The following is a 26,476-nucleotide window of genomic DNA, read 5'->3' as shown; positions in this document are numbered from 1 at the left end:
TTGAAACTGGGTCTGTATGTAATGTCAGACAGCACTAATTCCGTCCTACGAACACACACACTATACAGTAAACAGAAACGTCCTCCATTACACCAAGTGCTTGGGGTGTTCACCGGCAGATTGTATCCATGGACGCAAGGACTATAGTAGGTTATTTTTAATCGGGTTAAACTATTCCCTAAATATGACTAGCTGTGACATCACCGTCATTCAAGCTTTTCTCCTGCATAGAAGCATGGAATTGCATCTACTATTTCTATTTTCCTTCCTATTTTTTTTTTATACACCCCAGACTTATTCAGACTTATTCAGTCTTTAATCTTTCCTTATACTCAGGATAGCTTTATGCTTAAATCCCTTCAATATATTAAGCTCTGCCACTTCTGCTGGAAACTACTGATCTACTGATCTCTCAGTGACATAAAGACAGCGCTAAGAAAGATTTACACAGTATGTATATAAAAAATCAAGGAACACACTTGTTTAAGTGAATTGAGTGAAGATTCGCAGATGTGGCCCATTTAATTATGAACCCCGGCCCCCCGCCTGCTCCAAAGGATGGGCATAGAATCTGACATTATACAAGAGCAAGAAGGTTGGTGGCTACAATATTCCAGCTGTATTTACACTAACAAGTTAAAAGTCGCAGGACACGGCTGGGGTCATTTAAACAACTTTTCCAGTGTGCCAAGTAGTAACAAAGAGGCAGTGTGCGCACCGTAAACTCTGCAAAACCAAATAGCCATTTGATCGGATGTGTAGCCCATGGGTATGATGTTCACACAGCAGAAAAGCCATGTGACATTCAAAAGGTTAATGCAAACACTCGGGAAGCAAAGGAAATCTCAAACAGTCCCGCAGTTACAGGGACAGAAAACACTCAGTGTGAGCCCCAGACCCCACCGTAGGGCAAAGGCCAACACAGAACAATCCAAGCTGTTCAGTCCCGCTCTGGGGATCACTAAGTACACAAAGAGTAGGGGCATTACTAGTAAGGGACCATTTCACGTGATTAACTCCGTTACAGAGTAACCCACACACATGCATTCATTAGACTTTTGATTTTGGTGATAATCGAGTTCATAATTTTACATACAGATCCGAGGCTCTTTAACCGTTTCCTCCTCTACACGTTGATCAACAACTGGCACAAGACTTGATGACAGCTTCTTTCTAATGTCTCTTCCTTTGAGAATTAATTTCCTTTACCCCATTATGTCACCTGCTTTTTTTCCTTACTCAGTAATCCTTTATCCCATACGCAAACAGCATCGCTGTGCACTCCCAAGTCCCATCTACGCATTTACTAGCTCTTAAGATACCATAATGCATTGGCAGAGAGATCACAGAACACTGTCGTGTTTATACGTTAAGAATCGGTGTCTATTATTCCCCACCAAATAGATAACGTAGCACTTCCGCAATCATGATTACACAATGCACGCTACACAATAGCTTAAAATCACCTCCCTCTTCCTACTCATGTGGAAGCTGACAAACTACTTCTCAATTCTCAGAAATCAACATAATGAACCATAAACAGAAAGAATGGGATTAACAGAGCCCGCACGGAGAGGTTTACTGATAACAGGGCAACACAAAAGGTGCTTTGTTTTGAAAATCTGTGTACTATGGAAGACATAGTTGGGTTAAATACAGCTTCATCAGGAAAATAAAATGCATTATTTTCAATGACATCAGTTTTTGAAACTCTAATCTGAATCAAGGTCTATTGTTATCTGGATTAGCATCATTTCCCCAATGGACAGTCGAGCAAGAAATTCTTCCTTTTCTTCAAACATAAGGTGCCCGTGTTGCTTGGAAGATGGCTAATTCCTACCGGTATACAGGAACGAGCCTTGGACAGCAGCCATTATCACAATCTCTGAGTAAACCAACGAACCAAAGAGTAAATGAGTATTGGGATCAGGATGTCAACAGAGACATGTGAGATACTAAGCCCCAGTAGTCAAACTCTTTCAGAAAATAAAAACTATATAGAAACATAGAATTTGACAGCACGTAAGACACATTCAACCCATCCAGCCAGCCCATTACTCAGCTCTTAATTAGGCATTGGTCTTGTCCTAGGTTCATGTGTAATATATATATATATATATATATATATATATATATATATATATATATATATAGTGGCAAGTGGAATTGGAATTACGTTGGTTTACCATTGTTTATAAAATAACACAGAGACAAATACACCTATTAAAAATTCACAACGCTGATAAATGAACCTTTGGATTTAATAAGCGGTTGAACTTCCTTCGGCAGCAATAACCTCAGACAAGTGATTGTAGATCTTCGCAATTATTTGTTTTATGTTAAAGTAGCTCCAAAACACACCTCCAATCCCGTTTCATTGACTGGACTCCAGGTTTGCTAACTCCCGGCTCCAGAATGTTTAGATTTTGTATTCAATATGGCCAAGAACAATACAATAACGTGTGTGAGATTAGTTAAAACATTTTGTGTTGGTTCATTATTGTAACTTAGAGGAAGAGAATATCATACTTTAAGAGAAGTGTATAAATAAATGCTGGTAAATCCGAAGGGTTCACTTAATCTTTCTCACTACTGTACATTTATAACAAAACAAATAAACCAACACAAAAAGTATATAATAAAACTGAATAAAAACATTACGTTCCAGCAACATCCAAGGAATAAGTGAAAAAAAAAAATTGTACCGCTACACATAGCACATTAACGCCCTCCCATATTCCTTTAGCTCACCTTTCCTACTCCCTCTCCTGCAATACTTTTACTAGTGTGACTGATCTATCCCTAACAACGACACTATCCCTCGCCTGTTTCTGTCAAATTGTTATGTTACATACTTCTTGTTATGTCCTGTCTACCCATTGTACAGCGCTACGGAATATGATGGCTCTATATAAAACAATAAATAATAATATCCCTATGCCTTCCCTTTCTAGTAGCTGTGAATGTTTGTGTGGGTATCACTGTGTGCTACAATCTGAAAAAGTCATGATAGGGTGGATAGTAGGAGAAGCCGAAGAGTTTATAAAAAGGATTTAAATAGTATACTCTCCTTTTAAATGTCAGACTAGCTTGCAGGAATGGCTACCAATAGGTTACGAAGTAACATAACAAGCCTTGTTAAAGCCCTGTCTTCTCACCACACCTCTAACCAAAAACCAACGAAACAAAAGCGTCTCACACTCAGCACGTGTAGACCTCAGAGCCCTTAGATCAGGGCTCGACAAATCCCAGGCGGCAGGTCGCCATGGCGACTCAGAATTTTGTCCTGGCGCCTAGGTGTTTGTCAGCCTGTGATCGCGGGGGGCGCTGCTGCACACCACCGAACATCATGTTATAGACATTTTTCGGTCCAAACCTACTTTTTGGTTAATAAACTAATAAGAACACAAAAGGATTGTCAGACGAAACACATTTTTTGGAAAAAACTTCCAAACCAATTAAAACAGGTTCCCAGATTTTCTGTTCTCTACGGACGATACAAAGGTGTGCTTTACAGATGGCACAGCAACAGACATATCAGTAAACCCACTTGCGCTTCAAATGTAAGTTTTTATACATCAGTTTACCCCCTTACAAATCTCACATCAGATTGTCAGTCAGAAAAACAGCTCGCTCCAAAAATTCAGTGCTATCCCAGAAGTGTTCAGCGTATATCCGACGGAGCATCTAAAATCCATCTGCTCACTTTACTTGACATTAAAGGTCACTTCTGAGAACGCCGCATAGCTGAATCTAGAAATTAGAGGCATCTATAACATTACTATTTTTATTCAATGTTCTGTTTATAAGTTGTTCTGGGTTTGTTTTCTACCAACGTCCCATGACTCTTAAATCTCACTGTCAACCCAGGTAGGAACTCGTAACAACCTTAGTGGCTTGAATTGTTGTAGCGACTGTACGAGCCTCGAATACCAGAGATTGTTTAATAGTTAATATCACAAATATCTTATGGCGACATAACAATATTCGCTGCTATGCAACAAGTTGAAAGCTCCACATACTACGCAAATCACAACGTATGTTTTTGTTTCTGCACATGCACTTATTTTGTATTTTTTTTCACTTTTTTATTTTTGATGAAAGATATGTGTGTCAATATCATACAGTACAATGGGCACAAGGATCCTGACCCACATTTTTCACTGAAAGCTTGGCATCTTGGGCTTGTATTAATAAAAACACAATTGCTATAACTCTCACATATCAATTTCATATTTTCCCCTTTTTAGGATACATAGAAAGAGGATAAAAGTGCAATTTAACACGACCTTCCGCTGGGGCTTCTATGATGGAGGGCCGGCGTCACATGACCTTCCGGTACTCCGTCATAGAAGCCCCAGAGGAAGTGCCGGGCAGACACCATGGAGTTTGAAGCACGTGGGACAAGTTTGGGGATGCATTGGTAAGTCGGGGGAGGGGCAGAGTGGCAAATAGGGTAGTATAAAGCATATTAGGGAGGCAAAGTAGCAAATAAGGGGGTATAAGGCATATCTGGGGACAGAGTGGCAAATAAAAAGAATACATATGAATTAATATTTACTGGTAAAACCTTTTTCCTATAGGGTAGTCTTATATTCAGGCTTTTTCTTTTTTCCCTAAATTAATATTCAAATTTGGGGGGTCTTATAATCAAGCAAATAAGGTATGTTTTTTTCTACTGGCATATAAAAGGGTTAAGTTACTGGGAAATTATTTAAACTCTATGTTATCTTCCAGGAAAAACAAAAGTGAACAGTTTCAGCAAATTCGGGTTAGAGGAGGTAGAATAAATCTATTGATTAATTTGTTGATTGCGTTTAAGCAGACTATAAAGAGGCCATTAGCAATAACGCTCAGGAAATATCAGCTTTCTCCCTGGTAAGAGACTAGGTGACCAAGCAAAGTTAGAACATGCTGATCTATCAAAACATAATGCAAAAGGCAGATGTATAAAAAGATAAAATGGGTGATAAACCGCAACAATTTCACTGAATGTGTATTAACTGTGATCGAGAGCAGCAAACACATCGCAGGGCAGGAAGGAAAAGCAAGGGGGGAACCGAGGCTGTGAAACGCATGTGTCCTCGGTGACCCCAAGTCACTCGGAGAACAGACGTGTTGCGGCCACGCTCTGCACAGATAGCAGCACACTAAACAAAGTATTTAACATATTTAATAACGCATGGAGAAAGTGTGGTTCTACACAACTTCCCCTAGCCATGAGAACATATGGAAGTTTGTGATATTGTTTGCAGGGCATATATATTTATTATATATATATATATATATATCCTATATCAGATGCCAAAACTCAGAGGTCACTTCTTCTAATAAAAAACAGTAACCAACTGTGCATAGTTCTAACGGCAATAAATACATACTTAAATCTTTCACTTAATTCTGAATGTGACAGTGGAAAAGAACCATTCAGCCCAATGTATAGCTGTATAGCCCTTAATCAGTCCTTGTCCTCACCTTAGATTCAGGATAGCCATTTGCATATCCTATGCATGTTTAAATTATATCACTGTTTTACCCTCTCCCACTTCTGCAAGGAGGCTGTTCAACTTATCTACCACCTTTAGATACTAAGCATGGGCTATCAGGAAATGGTCAAAACTGCACGCATGGTCGGAACACACATGTAGTAAAAAAAAACAAAAAAAAACAAAACTTTTTTTAATTTGCTTCATTACTAGATACATATTCCTCGCCTTAAACATGTATGCTTACGTCGACTGAATGTATTAATCTATCTGCTTTAAGTAACAGACAAACGTTTTCAAGAAACCTATTAACTGCAAAACGAATCCTTTCTACAATGTAGTAGAAACAAGAGTAAAATCTGATAAAAATGACAGAAAAGGATGTCAGTTGTAGTGGAACCCACATCAATTATCATGTAGTCTAGTTTCATCTGGGCTACTATGATAATCATAACATTGTTACTTAAGAGAACACGTCCATATCATTGATAGCTTGTTGATCATCACATTGCAAGACAGAACACTACAAGACTGTATTAATATATATATTAGACTTACAGATTTCATCTGGTGATGGGTTCCTTTTCAGAGAAGGTATATCCACATATACATCATGTCTGATTACTACTTCTGCACAGTGCAGATCGGCGGAGACTCAGCAAACGTCTAACCCGTCTCTGCAAAGAAAGAAAAGAGAACATTTACAGTGAATACCGTGCTGGAGTTATATATCTGGTGATTACCAGTGAGGGGTAACATTGTTAAAAAACTAAATTCCCCAATTATTTGTTACAATTCTACACTGGTCACATGATCATGTACTATTACCGGCACTCTTGGCATATAGAACCTGTACCCCAAGGGGGCTTCTAACAACGCCAATGGTGTGTTGTCTTCTTTTAACAGATCATGGAAACCGGTAAGGAATAATGGTTACTAGTAAAATAGGTACATAAGAGTAGCTTTATTGGAACCATGTGTTACGTGCTGGCACATATACAATGCCAGTGAATGGTATGTACTTGTGGCAACATAAACAGTCCCAGAATTTTGCAAAGTCAGAATGTAAAAGTTTACGAAAGAAAAGCAGTAAAATTAACAAGGTCTTAACCATTGATTTATTTGCATGTGAGGATTTCCTGTTCCATATGAAAGCAGTCCAGGCGCTGTATATAACGACTAGGTGCGTTACCACAGAACTTCACACTTCTTGGTCTATTGTATTAGAGTAGAATACAAATGTAACTTTTATGACAAACAATTCTATCCGGTCTATTTACTTGACTACAGTTTAGGATTGGTTTAACAGAACGTGCCAAAAACAATGGACCAATATTAAGTTACTGAGAATGTAATACATAGCGGATGATCTCACATTATATCACACTGAATATCTATCTCCATCAAACTAACACCTGTCCTTGGGTGTAGTCTACCACTACAGTCTAAAGATCTCCCTAATTAGGCTTTGTATTCTGAATCAATGCAGATATGCCCCAGTGCTTCCCGGAAAACATTATCAATGGACAAAGTTTGATTCTTGAAAGTTCGCAGTAGGGCCAGGAGATTCTGAAACACCCCCTCACACGGGATATGGCGGTAATCTTTGGCTTCCTGGTAGTGTGGGTAGCTACAAGGACCACAAAAGTGCCTTTAGGTTGGATGACATTCTTCCCCTGGCCAAAAAAAGTAATCATTTTATTATTCGTACATGCGTCTAGTGATGGGATTAGATGATCCCTTACAGGAAGGTAAAATAAGAGCCTTACTGGTCCATAGTAGTAAAAGTCCACCATCCACCTAACCACCAGTCATGGACACCAAGTAAAAGGCTGCTAAGATACGCTAAGCAGCGCTCTTTATGCGTAACTATTGTGCCCTGTTATATAGTTTAGATACGAGAGCTTGTGAGCTGCGTCAGTTATGTGACATATACCAGTGACCTTTTACCATGTCTTCTGTTGGGACCCTGTACTTCTTATTAGTTCCTGTAAAAATAACAGTTGTTATTATCTTGTTAGGTTAGCTAACAACAATGAGCGACCATTATCTAAACTTTCTGAAGGAGATGAGTTTGATTGAGCTATGACCTCTGCAACACAGCTGCTTCCTGCGGTTAACATCTTTAGTGATTTTGCACTTCAAATGATTTGGTTGGAACTTCCTGCTTTTAACGTTACATTTTAAGAGTAGGCAAGCAGGGTACAGGGGGCAGGTTGCTGGTAATGATAAGGGCCAGATGAGTCACTGTGATTGGACAGGACAAGCAGGACACATGATTGCAACTGGTGAGAGAGAGTAATAACTATTACTCTGATTGGTCGGGACAAGTAAGCAGGTTGCTGCAATTGATCTTTGTAAATGCCGGACACAGAAGAAAATACAGCGAGCTGTTGAGATGGCTAAGGACAGGAACAAGTAGTCATTAGAAGGTGGTGCAGGTCTGAAGAACAGGGGAATTCACAGCAAAAGCAGGCAACGTATGTGAAAAGATCACTATAAAGGTCAACACAAAGAGGAACTTACTGGATGAATTATCCAGACAGGAAGAGTAAATGATGATGAATGGTGATCATAGTCTTTTCCGAACAGAAATAACTGCACTATTTTCATTTTATCCAAAGCAGGCTTCTAAAACTTGGGTTGTTTCCTTAAATACATTTTAAGGACATGTTCTGGAGCCAAGCTAGTCTTCCTATAAGGTATATACCAGAAACAGAACGCTTGCAGGTGTATAACTGTACAGTGATTTCATTCCTATCAAAAGCAGGCAATGTTTCAACCTTGTCTTGGTCTTTCTCGAGCTCATACTGTATTAAGGCTGCTGATGGAAAACATGACCAGAGTGGAAAGATGCTCGGAATGTTCCATTATATTTCCACTGACTGCCTTAAGCGTGATGAGGTGACCTGGGAGTGATACAGATCCAGGCTGCTTTCCTTATTTTATTTATTATTATTTTCCTTTGCTGAATATGCCTTAAAGATGGTTTTAACCTATAGCCTTCCAACATGATATGCATAAAAGCAAGATGCAACCCCGCCAGATGTTGAATTACAGGTGGCACCAGTGATAGACGGCCCTCTAGGTCCTGTCCAGCTTTGGGTCATATAAACCGCACTGAACGCCTGCTTTCAGAGTCAAATGGCCAATCGGCAAACGTTCAATGTTATAAACATAAAGCGCTGGGTTTACAGCCCAATTATGACATTTGTAAGCTATTCAGTTGCGCAGGACTATAAGTAACGGTAATAAAACGTGGGCAGCTTTTTACTAAAGCCCCCATAATTGCTTCTAAATAGTCACCACACTAACTGCCTAATGGCCCTCGCCCTGCAGCGCTGGTTTAATGCATCTATCCTGGGGCTTCCTATAGCATCAAACATCTTCCAAACATCTCCTTGTAATAAATAGCTGGTCTGCAGTTAGCTTGTAGCACTAAATGAACTTCCGCTCCATTACTCCAACAGCATACCCTGGGGCTTCTTTTACTGAGGAGACCAAATGGTTTTCTATTAAGACATACAACATTGATTAGCAGCGCTCTTCATCCTGCATCCCTCGTGGACTTGTAAAGTGATCAATACACTAAGTACTATCTGTTAGCCCCAGCGCTCGCAGACAGACCTGGAAACGTCAAGGAGCGTTTCCTCTTGTTGGTTCACAGCCAATTGTTTTAATACGGATAACCTGCACATGTAGGAAATCAGTTGTGTTATCCAGTTTGTTTTGTACGAATTAGACATTGGCCCTGAAACAGCACAGTCACCCCTACAACTAGAAGGATCTCCATTATATTTCAAGAAAAAATGAAGATTAAGAGATGGGATCAAGGGGATGATGTGCATTTTAGTATTATCCTTGGATATTTTATCAGTTTTGAGCAGACAAGTAGAAACTTGTATCTTAAATAGCAGTAATCTCTTATGATTTTGTGGTCTGTCTCAGCAGACAGGCTCTTGTACAACTGGTGAACAAAATCAATATTTCTGGATGATACAAACATTTCCCATGTTTCAAGAAGAGATGAGTGAAACGCTTAAGACAACAGACTTCGGGACTTCGTTCCTAAGACATTAATGCTTTTGACTATGTTTTGCCTTTAATTTATGCCAATATAAATGCTTTCATAATCCTAAAATGTGAATAGTTGTTTCCAATTTGTATATAAATATATACATCCCATTAACTACATACATACAATCACGCATTAGAATGGATAGACAGTATATCCACATACATACAATCACGCATTAGAGCGCAAAGACAGTATATCCACATACATACAATCACGCATTAGAATGGATAGACAGTATATCCACATACATACAATCACGCATTAGAATGTATAATCAGTACATCTACATGCACACAATCACGCGTTAGAACGGATAGACAGTATATACACATACATACAATCACGCATTAGAATGTATAATCAGTATATCTACATGCACACAATCACGCATTGATCATCAGTCTGCTCGGTGAAGATGGGGAATCAGAGATTTCCTGGCTTGACCTACTTACTGTAAGAAAACAGAAGACAAATGGGTCGGCCGGTTATTACAAAGCTGTTATTCTGTGCACTTGCGGGGGTAATTCTGGATGTCAGTGTCCTCGAACAAACTGCTGTATGTTTTTACAGCATGAACACACTCTGCGTGCCAAGTTGTATGTCTGGTGCTCCTGTATGTGAACGCATCTCTGGGTTTACAATTCAAGTGAATTTCCACGGAGCCCTCTATAAATCTGAAAAAAGGATTTTCTGAAGTAATCCACACATTCGATTATATGTTATAGTTATCATAGTGATCTATCTATAATCAGAGCGATCATTTGCCTTGATTATTAAAATATAGAAAGTGTTCCAAGGTCAACCTGCAGTCAGTCGGACGTTCGTTCCTCTTTAACTTGTGAGACAATGAATTAGAGCAGAATCTAGGAATATGGCAGGAATTTTTCAGAGTTAGAATGAGGGCTTTTTGTTTGTAGCCATGGTCTGGGCTGTGCACAACTATATAAAAAACCTCAAACAGTCAATAGAAGTGACATTGTTCTGAGCCATATTATCCAAGAGTGAAGAAGCGTGTAAATAACGTGTACAGTGGGAGCTATTTCTAAACGTGTCACATACATATGACTATAGAAAAAAAAACCTGAAACTTGGTGCAGACTCCCAGGGGAACCCTGGTACTGAACTGGTTAAAAGAAGAGCTTTCTTCAACACAGCTTCAATGTAGTTATATTCATCTAAACTACCTAAAAGAATAGGTTAGCTGTCTGACATTAACTCTTACATGCTTCTATTCTTCAAGAGGAATTGACACATCGGAGATAATTTAAAGATTTCTTTGGAAAGTATCTGATTTGTACAAACGTTCCTTTTCTTATATTGTGATACTTCCATTTTTGTTTATGTGGTGCATTTTGTCCTTGTGTGTGTGTGCTTGTGTGGTGTTATTACACACACATAGTCATTATTGTAAATATGTTTTCTTTGTCAGACTGCCAGTATCTGTACGCAATGCTGTGGAAGCAATTACTGTCCACAAGCGACTGATAATATTCCTACTAAGTGACAGTAAATACGAGGAAACTTTGCCAGCCAACTTACTGGCATTTGTGAACCGGTGCTACCAGGCATCACGCCAGTCGGGTAAACATGGCACACGGAACACGGCATCTCACAATCTAGAACTATCCTTAAGGACACATTCTGCGGTTTCATCATGTTCTGTTCCGCAGCCAAAACACTGATTGCACTCTCTAGCATGTCAGGAAAACACTTTTTAGCAGACTTGTCATTTTATTTTCTCCTCTGCAGGTTTAACCATGTAAAAAAAAACAAAAAAAAACCCAGAAGATCTTCAGGATCATTTTCCGTTTCTATAGCAACAACAATCAGAGCTTCTTTTGTGCAACACAATAATTAAGTGTTCCTATCAAGAATATGATCAAATAATTGTTTCTAGGAAGGGTATGGGCATCTCCCAGCACGTTATATACCACCCCTCCAGTACTCGCTCGGTGAACACTGCGGATGCGGGTCTGTTCACAGCCCCCCCAGTGCATGTGCAACGTGCGCTCCCATTGCTTTAAATGGGAGCATTTTCCTGCCACTTTAGTCAGTAGCAAGAATAGTTGGACCACAGAAACAATATGGAGCACATCATATTTAAATTATTTCTAAATTCGGACAGAAAGAAGGGAGGTAAAGCTTGACAACCAATGAGAGCGCCTCCACTTTCACCTTCCTGTACGAAATAATTTTCACCATCACCGGGGTCATGTTTAGCTTTTTACGTCATTGCTGTTGGGATTCAATAACCAGAAGACAGCATAGACTCAAGAGACCGCAAACTACCCACTATATATAATTAGGAACAACAGCCTCTGCACCAAGTGCAAATCGTATACAAGGTGCATACGAACAGTTCATACTTACACTGGACTTTTTCTTATGTGTTACATTTTATTCCTGGAGCGCCAGCAGATTCCACGGGCTATTTGGCTTGGTTTTAGCGTCGAGTGAAGAGCAGAAGGCTCGCTTATGATATGATGGCTGGAGAGTCCCTTTAATGCACATTTAACAAACTATTCAAATAAGACCAAAAACCTTTTGGAACACCGGGTGCCGTGTGCTTTATCACTAGCACTGGAAATTTCATGCGCCCTCTGTGCAGCATGGTTTGAATAACTGGCAGCGAGCAAGATTAAGCTCAATGTTTGTGGAAAACACAGAGCAAATCAATAATTCTGAAGTAAAACAATTAGGCAGTTGCTTCCTATGAGGAGCGCGCCAAGACGATGAGCACAGCTTGGGTTATGAGATAAACAGAGAATAGGCACAGCAAAGAGCAATCACCCAGCCTGATTTCCTTCTTACTGCATGAATAACAAATAGCTGCTTGCAAAAGGAAATCCAATTATGCTCTTTTCATCAACACTAATTATTTTCTAATTAGCAAGTGAAATTGGTATTTATGTTTTCCCCAATAAGCAATCATACATAATACCAAGGGTGACGGGTATCAATAAGGCAGTGTTTGTTGTAAAAGGACACATAAACTGCTGCCAATTAAAAGGAACACAGCACCCAACGCATTTTACTGCATGCCACGCTGGAAAATGTCAAGTTAGAAAACTGACTTTTTTCCTCCTGTATGACCTCCTAAAGTTCACTGCGGGTAACTGGACTGTAGTGCATGTGTTTGACATGAGCTCCTATTTAAAAATCAAAAGCAAAATGATCTCCAACGTGCTTTAAAAACAAACTAAAAAACTACTGGAGGATCCCTTTAAATTAAAATGTTAACATTACAGGTATTGGAAATATGGATTGCCTGCTACTCAAAGTTTAGAAACTCAGCTCACACAGCCACATATCGTATACTTTGAAGTATAAGGTTCTCTACATCATAAGAAGCAATTTTTAAACAAAAAAATAGATTTTCCGATATACTGATAATTGGTAAAGATGGTGCCAATTATTAGTAAATGTTTTCTTTAAAAAGTATATCTTTCTTTATTTTAAATGCATTAACTATTGCAAGCCTCGGCCTCCATCACTGATCCAATCAGCAGTGAGTCACAGGCACTCATAATCCATAGGTCGAAACCCACCATGGCATGTAACCCAGTTTCCAGATCTGCTTCAACATCATCCTCATCTGTTAGACCACAGGACTTTACTGATGTAATTGGAGACTCAAGGACTGGAGAGCCTCAGCTGGGCCTTCTAGATCCTGCTGGGCTCTACCATTGCTCCCTCTGCTGGCTGATTGCAGATATTGCGATCAGCAATGCGGGGGCTATGGAGCCCTGCTTGCTGATTCCTAATGTGATCAGCACAGACAGAGCAGGAGGAGGAGAGGGAGAAAAAAGTCAAAACAGCGATAGTGAAGAAGTTTGCAACAAATTGATGCAGGTAGATAAGTAAGTTTTATGGATACATTTTACTCCTCCAAGCTTGTTCAAAGTTGCACAATGTGTTATTAATACATGGCTGATATTGGATTTTCTCTATATTTAGCAATGTTCGTGCAAAAGTGAATTGTTTTAGACAGAACAATTTGTGTTCAGTTAAGAGCAGTAAATAATGCGAAAGGGGATAAAGGAGAGATATTTAATAATGGAATATGTTATAAATTATTCCATTAATTACACAACCTAATTAAAAATTACAATTCATTGATGAGTGAAAAATAGGAATGTTTGATTTTACGGCAAAGGTAAAACGGTCGCTGAGTCTTTACTCACTCGACGAGATGTCTAATGGGATAATGGTCTGTGCTGGCAAACGTAATGTTATTAATGTAGGAAAAAGAAAAGAATCCAATGCAAACCGATAATATCGCCGTTATTTTAAGTGATCCCTGTCGCTGCATTGGTTGGATAAATGTAATAACCTACTTTCGCTTTAGTAGTAGCTAAGGACACAGAAAGATTACTCCTAAGTAGAATTGATCCTGGTGAATTGAATTAATTTCATGTCATGCTGAATACAATGGTCACAGCCACAAAAGTGCCACTCGAGTAAGTGTGATGTAACACTTTCATTCACGCACTATAGCTATAAGCACAATGTGTAGCACAGAGGCAAATAGAGAATAGATGACATCAATACAAAATGGAAAAATGAATCAAAGATCGTATGAGTTATTCTACCCCAAGACCTTCAGTCAATGTAGAAATGGTTTCTGAGACTAATATTCGGGACTAGCTAGCTGTCATAGGCACTTTATGCATTTGTCCTTTTCCCAACCCACCAGCTAAATGGCATGTAGCAGATGTGTTGGCTGTACACATCTCCCCACACGTGATATACTCGCGGCACCTCCAGTGCTGGCTACGTGAACGCTATCGACAGGGGTCCATTCAGACCTCATGCACACGTCTGTTTTCACTTTGGAAGAATGCATATTAAAAGTACTCACAAGAGTGCAATGGAGGTGACTAAACCGTCCCTTTAATGAGTGGAAATAAAAGCCGCAGCATGTACTAGTGAAGTCATTTTCCATTTTGCTGCCCAGGGCGCTTGAAGGTTGGGTTACCGTAAAGATACAGATTATTGTTTAAAATATCTCTAGTTGCTTGGAGTCATCTTTATTGAACTGGTACAGTGGTTTCCTGCCTTCTCTGTTTTAGCTAAATAAGCTCTATTTCAGCTCAACTAATCCTTAACTTAATGTACCAAAACCTCTTTGAGTTACGATAAGCTCGCCCCTTTATCGTAAGTAAGGGGAGGAAACAAAGAAGGAAGATAGTAAAAAAAGAGGAGCGACTAAGCAGTGAGTGTGTTCCCATACACTCGAAGAAAAGGGAAAGACTATGGATAATTGGAACTGCTGCAAGCCCTTAAGAAGAAAGACCAGAACCTTGACTGAAGAAAGACCAGACCCTTGGAATGTGATTTAATCAGCTAGAGCCGCAGAAGGCCCCTGCTACAAACTATGACCTCTTCGAAAAGAAGTAACAAGAACTCATTGCCACTAATAATACTCACAAGAGACCACAAAAACACTATAGCTAAAGAGCTGACAATCAAATGCTGATGTGCACCAGCCTGCTAAGCTTGCAGATATTTTAAGCCTTGATTATATATATATATACACACATATATATAAATACATATATATATATTTGCATAACAACACGAGACAAGACTGCTTTCCTAACTATAAATTTTACAAAGAGAACATCGCGTGTTTGACAAATTACAACATGCTTTTTCAGAAACGCAAACACAATGATTATTCATATCTTTGCATTCTTTAGATTCTTACTCGCTGTTGAAGCCACAGAAATGTTATTAACGTGACGTTTTTAGATTTGCTGAAAAAACTGTTTATATTTTTGTAAAATGACTTAATTATTAAACACGCTCTCAGTAGGTGAAAAGTTTAAAACCACGTGATATTAGTAGATACAAATAAATGCCTCACAAAACCCCAGAACAAAAAGACTTAACTCGTATTAATAACAATAATAACACTGTATTAAACACTGACCTTCTATGAAATTCACAAAGGATCTGCTCTCAGGATTTATAATTATTTATTTATATAACACCATTATATTACGGAGTGTTGTACAATGGGTAAACAGGACATAACAAGTAGTGAATGCATGATTAAAGTTTTTCCTCCCCTTTGGTGATAGTTGATTGGTCCAGGCAGATTTTGATTTACCATATTGGCCCGATTGTAGGCCGCGCTTTTTTCCCCACTTTAAGTCTTTAAAGTGGGGGTGCGGTCTATAATCGGGATTTAAAGCAGAAATGTGCAATCCGTATCTGTTTTTTTTTCTCTTTTATTTAGCCCTGCTGTTGGCAAGCAACAGGGTTAGGATCCAGATCCCCTGCAGCGCTGCAGGGGACCTGAACCCTTCTCTCTGAGTTATATGGTGAGATAAGAACAACCCTGGAGGCATGATGGGCCATATAGCCAATTACAGTTCTTAAGAACTTTATCTAAATGCCTTCATTTATGTAAATAAAAACGTATGACACCTGTCAAGTGCTCAGCTCAGTTCACGGTCATTTCAGAGTGATCTTCCAAAAGGGAATTCGTTGCAGCAGATGCCAGGCTCTCCCCGTAATCATGCCTGTAGGCTACTCCGTCCCTCTGACAGGTGGCTCCAGACACTGCATCCCCAATGAATAGACAGAACCTCCTTTACATGCCTCTCTCGTGTGGGGTAACTGACCCAAAAGCCCTTTCTGTGAATAAAAAGTCTATAATACAACCAGCCAGCTCTAATCTACATTCCAGACCACATCTCACCACCTTGTCCTACTTATCTTTATATGATCACTCGCAGCTAACCACACAGGTTAATAGAAGCACTCCCAAGTTATATCGTGACAACTTCATCACCTTTAACGCATATGACAAGCAAACCCGAACGAGCCTGTAAAAACATAAACCCTTTCCTTTTTTCTATTCCACTTAACCTTTTATATTCTCCAAACATTTTAGAATTACATTTGCAGAGTGTTTATAGATTGTTGTTCAGCTGTAGCGACAAACACAAAAAAATATGCAGTTAATTGTTTACCCACCCGGTTACACATTAACAAGCCTGCGCTACTAACCAGACTGTTTTATTTCAAAAATAATAAACAGCGAAGAAAGTTTAACCAAAATAAATCATTAATATTCTAAACCAGCCTTAACAACTATGGTAAATTCTATGTATTCTGTAAAAGGTTTGGATTTGGAACATTAAATAGAGCTATCATTAGATGACCAAACATTAAAATTCACATCATATTCCGCAGTGGTATATAACAATGTCACTTGGAGAAAGTAATATAAATATTACCCTGGTGCCCTCAGTTATAAACTGCTAAAATGCTGTGAGATGTATGCGTTTACCCATATGTATGTGTTTAGTTGTAACTCTCAAAGCCGCGTGTCTCAATTAATGTCTTTTTTATGTAGAAATATAGAATTTGAAAACAAACACTTCAAACTTCACTTCTGCCTTCGAGCAAAAGAGGGCAAAAGTAAAATAATAACGCTATTTCAACAGTAGTTCATGGTGTTTATAGCATATTTTCTACTGCACCTATAGTTTGTTTTTTTTTCAGGACAGGTTAAATTATTCATAGATACCTAGTTATAGGGAACCATGCATCCTACCATGCAATATATCTGTAAAAAATGAAAAAAAAAATAGTAAAGTTAACAAACTTTTTTCTTAAAAGCCTCAAACCCATAACTAAATGTATCCAACAGAGGTGGAAGTAAATGCATCCGACGAAGGTCACAAGTATACCAAACTTTTTGCACCTCCGGTCTACCAGCTTTTCAGTACTACTCCCATCACTTTTGTTTATTTTTAAGTAAATTAATGAGTGCTTTTTGTACATTTTTTAAATGGTAAGATATTGTAAAAGTAAGGGGGCCGTTATCTTAACACAATCTGTGAGCCCTGTATGGTAGCGGGGATCTAGGATTTTTTTTCGGCATGCTGGCCAGTTTACAATTTACATTACAAGCATATCAGCTGGCAGCATGGTTTATTTACTATACATTACCAAGGGCCAGTCGCTGCCTAAATGCATCAATCAGGTTCCATTTTTCTTTTTTTAACAGTAAAAACCCAACAGTTCCATTTAGAGGAAATTCCATACCTGGAGCGGGTAAGTTGGCTGCCAGTTAGCTCAGGAGTAAAGCTGTATAGCTGAATTTTATTTGCAAGATTACCTTGGCCAAGTTTACTAGACAAATCAGTGAGTTTCCATGTATTCATAAAATTCACCTACGCCAATAGCACACGTCTAAGGTCGGGACACTCAAAGTCACAATGCCATTTTTTGGCTCCCAAGGAAGGCATTTGTTTATTTTATTTTGTTTGTTGTGTTCTATACAAGGCCCTTTCCCCCTTAGACCTTAATAAGCCAGGGGTCTTTCTGAATGAAGGTGCACCCAGAAAAAACCCTGGCTAATTAAAGTCTAAGGGGGAAAGGGCCTTGTCACTCCTAAACACACAATCATCAACATCATGAAAACCATGAGAAACACACACAAAAACCCATGACAATGTTCAATGTTCATTACTAATTATATCATTGCTTCATTCTAATATGTGCTATGTATGTAATGAAACCCAACTACCCAAAGCTACTAGTCATATGAGCACCTCTGACAGTTTACAGCTTGAAGACATAAATTATTCATTATAACGGCCAACTTTACAGCATCCTTGGCACTCTATGTCTCACATAAATTAAGCAACCAATGGAGCTCTTGTGATGCTCAGCAGAGTCAGAGGGTTCTAGGGACTCCAGCGAGCTCCACCCCTGACAAGGGGTAAGTTTGCCCTTGATACTGAATAATGAATGCTTTGTATTGCTTTATATAAACTCAAATTAAGTAAGTAGGTCAAATAAACACACAGCTTTGTAAGTTCATATTAGCCTCTAACACTTTTAATTGATCTACCACCCTCGACAAATCCTGCACACAGAGACACAGGTAATTGACCAAACCTGCACACATACAGGGCGAAAAAAAACAATCTAGGGGTCTATAGGATGGATGAGAATCAATGCAACAAATTTTATTATATGTGTTGCGGATTATTGTGAATGATTGGCGACCTACTGATTGACGACGAAGATGGTGTATTCGATGGATTTGTACCAATACATATAAGTAAGTCTTCTCTTAAATTCAGGATAACTTTATGCCTATACCATGCATGTTTAAATTCCCTCATTGGATTCACCTCTACCACTTATCTCTTAGTAAAGTAAAACATCCTTAAATTGCAATTATTGAACTCCCTTCCTGTACCTTTTTGCACCATCTTTCCTGAGTCCCTTTCTTCTTTTATCATGCCTGAGCACAAAGTCCATTGTTAACTCTCTCATTAGATCTGCACTTTTTATCAGGCAAGGCATATATCTAATGCCCACTTTTATGGAGACATTTAAGTACATACCCCTTGTCTTATATTCAACATTGTCAAATAGAGGTCTGACTACAAGACTATGATCCAGATCCCCTGCAGTGCTGCAGGGGACCCGGAGGCGGTGAACGTTTGCGGGATGCGCACAGACAACCTCTGCTGCTGCCGGCACTGCTGCTTATAATTGAGCAAATACGGTATATATAAATATATAATATGATACACGCACACATATCAACACTATGACAAGGCATGTTTCCAAAAACCCAAGCTCAAAACAATGCTGGTATTTGTGTTAAACTCTTGGCAGGCATCGCTTCCTTTAAGAGTGACGTAACTCAAGAAAAGGAGGACCGGTAAATGATTGGCACACCTTGGCGCTGCCTGACAAAAAAAATCACTAACAACAATCTGTTTCATGGGCCATAATTGTGGATACATTTAGGAAGTGGATACTTGTCATAGTTAGAATGGGCTGCAAGAAATGGGGCACAGTATAAAACCAGGCTATAGCAGCTTTAGGGGTTATATAGTTCTGGAAGAAAAGATAATTGTTTTCAGAATTCTTTCTAAGAAGGTTGGTTGAAGATTTACTGTAACAGATGTATCACTCAAATCCCCTCATCTGTCAAATGAAATAAACATACAGACACTCAATGTATGATCTATCTATGATGTAATGTACATACGATATGTCACAAGGCAAAACTTTTAGCGGTGTGTACACATGGCTGTGCTGCAATTCCTGCACTTGTGTTTTAATGCAACGGTGTGCAGGCAACGTGTTGCAGTAGAAGCAGTAACATTAACAGCCTAAAGCGAAACAGGACAACATTCAGCATGCCAGTTGCTCTCAAACCAGAATTCAAATCACCCTTACCTTACAAAAGGCCGGTCCTGGTCGAGAGCTGCATCCTACAACATCATAGAGTTTCCATCTCTGTAGCTCTACATTAAGCGTGATGGCTCTCAGCTTGCCTACCATGAGGACATGTCCGAGCACAGGTCAGTACCGGGGAAGAGGTTGGTGCAAGCAGTTCTTTCATTTTGGAGTGAAAGGGGGAGGTGGTCTGCAAACAGCTGGGGTGGGATATCATGCTGTCCTGGTCCCTTAAAAAGGAAGGTGCTGGTAACATCAAGATAAAGCCCTTTCAGAGACTACCTGAAGGCTGCACTCGGGGAAACACATTCCTCTGTATTCATGTGCAAACAAAACATCCAACAGGCTGGGGGAAGGGAGGCATCCAGTGAATTTGGAGGTCCACAAAAAGTTCCTATATATTTTGAACACCTTCTATTCCTCGAGTTACATAACACTGCTACAAGTACACAGTACTTTGTACTATACTAAAGAACAGATAAACCTACTCTAGATTGGAAGCTTGCGAGCAGGGCTCTCTCCACCGAATGCATCAGTTTGTCTTAGTCTGTTAAATTCTTGTCTTGTATATGTATTGTATTAAGAACTGCGTAAACTGTTGGCGCTATAGAAATAAAAGATAATAATAATAATAATGCATGTTATCGTGTTCCTATCCTTTAAACAATAACACATAATAACATCATGCGACTGTGGAAACAGAATGGACCGTAGTGTCAAAGTTTATGAACATAATAGATTGGATTCTTTTACTACAATTAACTAGATCAATGAAAGGCAAAATCAATCCCAACCGGATATCTTGACATCTAACTTCTAACTAAACCAGTAGAAGTTGAGAATATACCCATACGTATGAGATATACCCATTGCTACTAAGTAGCCCTTTATCCAGTTGGAGAATAACCATCCAGGTCTCCTCAATGAGCTAAGAACATCCTCTGAGACGATAAAAAATACATCAATTATTTATTCTGAATATGTCTATTTATACCCTGACTACAAAAGCAGCAGGTTAGCAGCTAAGCATGACTAGCTTCCAAACGCTTCATAACCATTATTATTATTATTCACTGCATTATGCCACAAACGGCTGCTTAAATGAACTCAGTTGCTAGTAAAAGCGTTTAAGCTCCGTCACCATGATGAAATGTCAGCAGGAGGTTTTCACAAGCACAGCCATCACTGGGCCAGTGTACCGATAGTGCTAGCAAAAGGTAACAGAAAGGTCTGGTTACAAACCAAATCAACACAAACTGAAGCTGAGGGAAAAGCTCTGATGAAGAGCACCACGCTTGCCAGAGTTTAAATCAATTCCTAGAGACCTTCTTCATTAATTCCATTTATTGTATAATCACTCCATACTACATCTGGGGAAACTGCATAGCATAAAGTGTTTTGAGTGTTAGCTCTTACTCATGGGCAACCAAATAAACCCCTAAGGTTAAGCTTTACCAAACCATAACCACATCCTAACACTGGTCAAAAGAGGGTTTGAAATGAGTTTAATACTGGTAGATGAAGAGCAGTATTTGTGTAGCTGTCCAATTTATAGCTGCAATTGTCCCATATATAACTACAATACTGCATATATGTTTACAGAGTTTAGAAAACAAATAATCCAAGTTCAGTGTCTGAACGTGAACCTGATGAGATACAGATCTCAGAGATGACACTCAGTGTTTACCTACGCATGGATGGCTTTGGTACCGTTGGGTTCTACAATCTCTATACATCTGATTGCTCTTCACTGTGCTCCCTGAGCCAGACTGTGCAACGCGTCCTAATCAATAAGTCTGAGAGTTATCCAGGTCAATAATTCCAAGCACGCCTCTACCCTGTAATCTGTTCACAACTGTTTATTCCAAATCTGCCAAAGGAGTCTGGAATGTGAGGAATTCTTAGTTTCACACAGTGTTCCCAGATAACATCAGCGGCCCCCAGGTAACGTATTAAGGAAAACGCCACATTAATATCTTGATTAGATTCAGACTTCAGCACACAGCCCTTTCACCCTGCAAACTGTGCTGGCATTAGCGGCACTTGCCAACTGCTCCACTCCCAGTCTACTCTTGCTGGCATTGCAACATTAAGGAAATGCCGGTGACACACAGCTCTGTCAAACAGACACATTCGAGTCTTTGTCCTTCCGTCCACTGCTGATAAAGCCATTACATGGCTAGTGATTCAGACCGTCGTCTGTCTCTAATGCAGCAAAAACTACCCAAAATCATTTCAATAACCAAATTATTTCAGGCTGATAACATTTATGCAAACATTGTTTTAATAACAAACATCTATGTAGAGGTAAGAATAACAGTGAGGATAATATAAAGGGATATTGTTGCAAGCCCGATAGGTTTAGGTATGTCAGATGAACAAAAATACATTTTGGAGGATATCCTATTTTGGATTCAACCCAAATAATGCTCTCTGGAATATTCAATTGTAATATCGCCTGCGCCCCCAATTCCTTAGCGTTTACATCACACCTGATGATGTGACTTGGGTTCGGACAATGACGAATACAGTTTAAAGGGTAGACAATATTACTACTTGATTTCTTTTTTAGGGTGAGTTTGGCAGAAGCCAATGCTAAACTGCTTAAAAAATAGTTTGCTGGTAGCATCACATCAGGTGCTCTGACTACATGGCTTCAAGCATGTTTTCAGCAACATCGGGTTGTCTACAAATCCAGAGCAGCTCTAAAGGCCTTAAAGCTATAGAATCACATACATTATGGTGTCAGTAGTCTTTATGCCAATACAAAGCGGCCAGTGCCTTGTCTGTGAACAGATCTACATTATAAATAAATAACATGGCACTATCAGCTTGCATCAAGATCACAGGGATATTTTTAGAGGGGATCAGGAGTAGGAAGGGTCAGCGCCAGTTTGCTGAGTGAAGCCTCAGATGCCCTTAAACGTCACTGATGTATTACACGAGGGTTCCTGATATGTTTTGTGCACCAACGCATTGGTCTGCCAGAATACTGCAATGCTACATCTACGGTATCATGACAGGAGAGTCTTCGAGATATTACCTATAAACTGATATTCCGCCGAAGGTAACGTGTTCTTCGCAGCAGCAAGTAGGTAATGTATAACCTCAAGGTATCTACAATTCAAATTCCATTTTACTTGGCACAAAGCCAATCCCGAATATTTCCACTACGTTATAGTGCAGTTTCAGTGGAACTCAGGACTGTAAGTGAATAACACCGGAGGTGTATGTTAGGGGATTACAAGTTGGAGCAAGTCAAATCACGCTACACAACCAGAATCAACCAGGAGCTTTAAACTTGTCAATGCGAAGGAACCAGCGCATGCACATTCAGGGAACACATTCCTTTTTTGGAGGGAGGATTTGGGGGTGCTAAGTGTATTTTATAAAGGTAATTACATAAAGCTTGAGATAAACACCTTCTGTCTCTTTGTATAGCATCAGAACCATTCATCAAATAGTGAGACATTTTAGAGTCTTTCATTAGTCGGCCAATAGAAACTAGAACGTGCCAAAAATTACGTAATAGCTTTACTAAGGGGAGTGGGAGTTATTCATTTTTTGGTACTTTTACAATATGGTTTGATATATATATATCGCAAAATCATGTGGAATATGTTCTTTTTCTATGGTTCTATTATATAATAAGATTAGACACATGGTTTGCTTTGAACTGTGTATCTATGAGTAGCTTAACTTCAACTAGTTTGTGGTTATTACAGAAATCTAACCATAGCAAGTTAGACAAGGCATATTTGTCCTGACTCCTGCCACTCAATGGGTTAACGTGCAGTGCAGCTGTTTCTTGAGCAGTGAGGCAGCACTGCTGGGCATCTGCGCATGAAGACACTTTGGGATGGTTCATTCTCATACTCCCAGTGCATTCCACCCTAGGTCCTGGGTACTCCTAATGTGATCTAGTCCATCAACCTGTCCGTGCCATTTGCACATTTGGCTTCTAAAAACATACCAGCAAATGGAAAGGGGAAGGGCACAGAGTGGTATTTTTAGGCAGGAGGAACAGTTATTTTATTGCGCAACCGTGCATGTACACAGTCTCACACGTCACTACATGGTGCTGATTGGGCATAAACTGCAGCCACTCATATAGCACAGAAAACCACAGCGAAAAGTCAGTTATACCAGTATATCCCACTCTCGCCATTGAATTAAAATTCCAGCCATGCATGTCTGATCATTTAATCAAAACAGCACAAGAGCGAAGGAAACGGAAGTAACGAGATAACAAACAACATCAGCGGTGCTGAATTAAAATGCATTACAGTCATGTGTTAATATTCTCCAAGCATCAAAGTTACTGTAGAGCATCCTAAATACTTATATGTTACACTGGAGAGTAATCAGAGTCCTTTAGTGACACTTTATCTGCCTGCAGCAGAAAAGCATCAAAGTTCTCATACACATGGCATTAGTTCACCATTCCCATGCACATACAGACTCGCATCACCAATACTCGGCACACACATGGAAACATAGAATTTGATGTTAAATAAGTCCATTGAGCCCATCTAGTCAGCCTGTTTTTCCTGATGCAAGACTCAGATCTTAATTAGTAGTTGGTCATGTTTCGATGCATGTTTAAATTCCCTCAATGTATTAGCCTCTACCACTTCTAGCGGGAGGCTGTTCCATTGATCTACCAACCTCAACAACTCACAAGACCTGCACACAAAGACAGACGTGTAATTGACCAAACCTGAACACATATAGGATATAGGGAAATAACCATCTGCTAGGGGGTTATAGTCTTGATGATAAATAATGCAGCAGGTTCCATTATATGCTCTGGAATGAAAGTAATTACTGTGTTGCAGATTTGGCTGCATGATGAGGAACGTACTGAACGATAGCCAAGAACAATGGTGTGTCTGACCTGCGCCGATACACATAGGGAAGAGTGAATTTGTTAAGTTCTTATCCCAACAGACATAATGGCCGTGACACTGGGTAGGATCCGCTGACCTGTAACCTTGAATGAGTTATTCTCATGGCAGCAATGGCCTCTCCAAATCCTGCTGACACCTGCTTCCATTCTTCTTTCATCTATCATTGCGTGTTCACAGAGGGAGCCTCCATACGTCTCCATGTCCATGTCTACATAAGGTATGGCTGGAAGGACCTTTCATACGGTAAGGAATGCAATGGCCAGAGCCACGTTAACCATTTCATGGCCACTCTAGCAAACCTTCCTTATTCAGCTTGGCTCCTCCTCCTCTCTGACAATTAAACAAGAAGAGAAAAGGTGTATGTGTGTGTGTCTGTACGTGTGTCGGTGTGTGTGCCTCTGTGTGTCGGTGTGGAGGAAGTGAGAGAGCAGAGGAGGATTGTAAATACTTTGTGACAACACCTCATCCTGTCACTCCATGACCCAGGATATAGGAACCTGATTCCTCTAACGACGGACACAAACTTCTCATGCTCCAGTCACTGCAAGAAGTGACCATACAAGGTTTCCATCATATAAACAAAGCGGCCTCAATAACTTGGAACAATCACTGACAGATCCGCTCTCTGCCCTGAATACAAAACAGGGCCATGTGGATCCCAGCAGCTTCTATCCCCATTCTACCCAGCATAGGTAAATGGGTAACTAAACCACACAGACAGACGGGTATATACACAGACAGGTCGGTTAATACTAAGATTAGATAGCTCTATAGGTAAATAGGGATCTATAGACAGATAAATATGTGTATAGGTGTGTTTGTATGTAGATATTGACTTTCGGGGAAGTGATACAATCTGTACACTAGTGTGAGAAAACAGTCTGGACAAATGATTCATATATGTGCTTATGAATCTGTAGAATAATGTCACTATATAAAGATAGAAGCAATAGTGTATATCTATAAATGCCCATAGAAATATAAGGGAACAGACCCACGGTCGCACTATACACTAAGGAACACATCCAAGTTTATGTTTTCGCATTGGGACATACACATAACTATACGGGTAGACACACTATAAGCATGGACTATATAGAAACAGGACTGAGGGAGGGACAGCTGGCTGCTACTAACTCGCTGTGTAGATTCCCATATAGATAAGTCTCGCTGTAAGCACTGTCTGTATCCGTGATAACTTACAGATATATTCACTAAGACAGTATAAGGGCAGGTTAAGACAGTTTGCGTAGGTGCAGATTCTCATATATATATATATAGCATACATACGCTGTGCACATATACGGCATACATGCACAGAGCCAATGCAGTATTATACGCTGTACACACGGACGCAGAGACTCGCAGGTTAGCACATGAAGCATATAATACGTCTACCCATACGTACAGCAGCCGCTCACCGATACATGGTCAGGGTATCGAGAATGACCCGGCTCCGGACACTTACCGGCAGCGGGGAGACCAGGACCAGACCTGCATGCGCGCTCCCATCCACTCCCTACTGTGCGCGTTCACAAGGACCTTACAAGGCGCGTTCCCGCCCACTATTCAAAATGCGCTCGCCTGGTTACTCTTCACACTGGCAGCTTCCTATTTCCTCGTTTTGGACACTTTCCACCTCCGGCCGCTGACATGATTCACAATGCTGGCTTACTGCTGCCTGCTCTCCACCCTCCCCGTCCTGGAACCCTCCTCCATACCCTGCCAGCTTCCCTTCTGTTACTGCATACCCACCACCATACACTGCCAGCTACCCG

General features: G+C 39.8%; 1 protein-coding gene across 2 annotated transcripts in view; it reads right to left on the bottom strand.

The window, feature by feature from the left end:
* The window catches only part of PIK3CB (phosphatidylinositol-4,5-bisphosphate 3-kinase catalytic subunit beta), a 66,131-nt gene extending 39,893 nt beyond the window's left edge, over nucleotides 1–26,238 (bottom strand). Inside the window, exons 1-2 of one of the 2 annotated variants that reach the window (XM_053460179.1) lie at nucleotides 26,167–26,238; nucleotides 6,045–6,163 (exon numbers count right to left, since the gene is read on the bottom strand). The gene's annotated coding sequence lies outside the window, so the exon portion shown is untranslated. The remainder of the gene's footprint in view (nucleotides 1–6,044; nucleotides 6,164–26,166) is intronic. The other variant, XM_053460180.1, reaches the window with a different exon arrangement.
* Between the last annotated feature and the right edge of the window lie 238 nt (nucleotides 26,239–26,476).

This window comes from Spea bombifrons, chromosome 3 (genome assembly GCF_027358695.1).
Source record: "Spea bombifrons isolate aSpeBom1 chromosome 3, aSpeBom1.2.pri, whole genome shotgun sequence".
Lineage (NCBI taxonomy): Eukaryota > Metazoa > Chordata > Amphibia > Anura > Pelobatidae > Spea > Spea bombifrons.
Note: the sequence above shows the minus strand (reverse complement) of the source record. Positions and strands in the feature narration are given on the sequence as shown.